The following is a 2,922-nucleotide window of genomic DNA, read 5'->3' on the forward strand; positions in this document are numbered from 1 at the left end:
CCTGTCTCCCTCCTCGCAGAGCTTCTCTTTTATGGGTAGACTTTATCATCATCCTTGCACACATCAGCTCTCTTACCCTCCTCTTATTTTGTCCTCCTCACTGGATGAAAGCCTGACCTTGGTTGCGTCTAGCTCTCCACTACTCTGCTCCCGCCTCTGCACAGTTAACGCGGCTGGAGGGCACACACCTGCACTGAGCAGGCGTGCTGTGAACTCACTACCTCCAACCTCAAGCAGTCCGCGGTGCTCCTGGGCAATTTACCCTCCTCCCTGTCCCAAACAAGCATTTCATACCTCTCTAGTCTGTTTTCTAACACTTCATCCCCCTCCTAGTTTCCTATTTTACTTGGAAAATAGCGCTCGTCGGAAGAGAAGCTTCACATGGTCGCACCATCCACATGGCCTGCTTTCATCTGTGCTCATGGACTCTTTTCCCTCTTCTTACTCTTCCTGCTCTATCTAAGGCCAGCTCCTCCACTTGTGTCTTGGATATCAGTCCCTTACGCCACTCAAGGACATGGCTCCTGCGCTCTTCCTTTCTCTCCCCTGCACTGTTAATTTCTCCCTTTCTCCGTTGGCTTAGTATACAAACATGTTGCTATTGTCTTGTCTTAAGAAGGAACTCCTCTTGACTCCACTTCCCTCTCCAATTACTACTCTAGCTTTCTGTTCCATTTTATAGAAAAACTCCTCATTAGACTTGTTTACACTCATAGTTGACAGTTGTCCTCCTTACACTCTTTCTTATTCCATTCAGTAAGGCTTTCACACTCTACCCATTGCCTCCACTGAGACTGTCCTTTCAAGGTCACAAGTGACTTTCATATGCTAAATCCAGTGGTTGCTTCTCAGTCCTCATCTTACATGACCTGTTAGGTGCTTTGAAATAGCTGATCACTTCCTCCTCCTTGATACACATTCTTCACTTGGCTTCTAGCATAACATACTTTTCTGTGGTTTTTCTTCCTGAATGAGTACTTTTGCGTCTTTGTTGATTAATTCTCGTGTCCCTGATGTCTTAGTTTTAGAATGCCCCAAAGATGTGCCCAGTCTTTTGAATTCTCCTGTCTGTTTACACTCATTGCCTTAGTGATCCTATCTAAGATCATTAGATACCATCCATATGCTGATGACTTCAAATTTTATGTCTTTAGCTCAGCCCTCTCTCCTGAACTTGAGTCAAATATATCCAATTGCCATCTTGGTATTTCCACTTAGATGCCAAATAGGCATTTTAAACTTAATGAAACTAACTCTGGACCTGGTCTTCTCCACCTTGTTAGTATTCCCCAACTTTTCAGTTGTCCAGGACAAAAAATCTTGGATTTATCCTTGATTCCTCTCTTCCTCTCAAAACCGACATATAATTTAGTAGCAGATCCAGCAGCTCTACCTTCTAAAAAAATAAAATAAAATAAAAATTAAAATTAAAAAAAAATATATAGAAGATCTGACCTCTTTTCACCAATTCTACTATTTCTACCTTGGTCTAAGCCATCATCATCTCTTGCTTGGACTAACCAAGAGACTCTGAACTGGCCTCCCTGATTCTATGATTCTATCCTGGTCTTCCATAGTCTATTCTCCATACATCAGTCAGACATTTAGGAAAAGTAGTCAGGTCATGGCACTGGTCTGCTCAAACCCTCTAGTGGCTCCCCATCCACTCAGAGTAAAAGTGGGGTCATTATACTGTCCTTTAAGGACATACATTATCTAGCCTCTCCATTCTCTCGCTGATTTCATTTCCTGTGGTTTTCTCCCTCCCTCAGTCCACTCCAGCCACTCTGGCCCCCCTGCTATTCTTCAAACACACTTGGCATGGACTAGACCTTTGTACTAGTTATTCTCTTTACTTGGAATGCTCTTTCCCCAGGTATCTACATGAACAACTTTTTTAACTCCTTCAAGTCTTTGCTCAAATGTCACTTTCTCAGAAGCCTTCCTTGACTGTCTTTAAAAAATTGTAACCCTTCTCCATTTGCAATCACCCTTTCCTGCTTTTCTTTTCTTCATAGTACTTACAACTTTATGACATCTATACATGTTATTTATTATAATGATTGTCCATATCTTTCACTAGAATGTAAGCTTCTCGAGGGCAGGAATCTTTGCTGTTTTGTTCACAAATATATCATTAGAGCCTAGAATATTTCCTGGAACATGATAGGCACTCAATAAATGCTTGTTGAATCTATTGGAGCAGTGTACTTGTCTAAGATGACATAGCGACTCAGTGGTAGGGCCAAGATTCAAGACAGGTCGGTCTGACCCAAATCCTGTGCTCTTCCCTCTCACCATGTTTCCCCTTGGTGAGCAGTGTGTTCCCTTCTACTTAGCACACTTAAAACTAGAGACTTAATTGGGGCTGACGCTCAACTAACTTGGAGAAATAAAGGGTGGGCTGGGATATGGATATTTGAATACCCAACAGATTCTGTAGTGTAGTAGATGAGTGCACAGGTTTTGAAGTAAGAAAGACCTGGAGTTTGAACTTCTTTTTTTTACTACTTGTCAGTTGTGGGAAATAGAACAAGCCATGTAACTCGTCTGCATCTCAGTTTTTAACCTGTAATACTATACGTACCATATAATGATTGGGAGAATCAATACCAAAACAATGTAAAATGCTTAGTGTAGCTAACAGGAAATAACACAAATAACAAAATAAATAAAAACCTAAATAAATTAAAACTGATAATAAATATAAAGCCTGTAAATGGTAATTTTAATGAGTTACCACCTTATTTTGACCACTGATTTCAAACTCTAGACCTCTTGCTTTTTGTGGTTTTTAGTTACTGGATTGGGGGCAAGACTGGCCCATGGAGAGGAGAACACAAAATGCTGGAGAAACCCTTGATTCTTCTCTCTCTCTCACTCATGTCTAATCCATATATTAAAAATACACTCTGAATTTGT

The 2,922-nt window shown here is 40.9% G+C and overlaps 1 protein-coding gene across 4 annotated transcripts in view; it reads right to left on the reverse strand.

Moving 5' to 3' along the window:
* TRPC7 (transient receptor potential cation channel subfamily C member 7) overlaps window positions 1-2,922 on the reverse strand; it is a 125,625-nt gene that overhangs the window by 93,746 nt on the left and 28,957 nt on the right. The gene's annotated exons all lie outside the window — the stretch shown is intronic.

The sequence above is a fragment of the Eschrichtius robustus genome, chromosome 2 (genome assembly GCF_028021215.1).
Source record: "Eschrichtius robustus isolate mEscRob2 chromosome 2, mEscRob2.pri, whole genome shotgun sequence".
Taxonomy (NCBI): Eukaryota; Metazoa; Chordata; class Mammalia; order Artiodactyla; family Eschrichtiidae; genus Eschrichtius; species Eschrichtius robustus.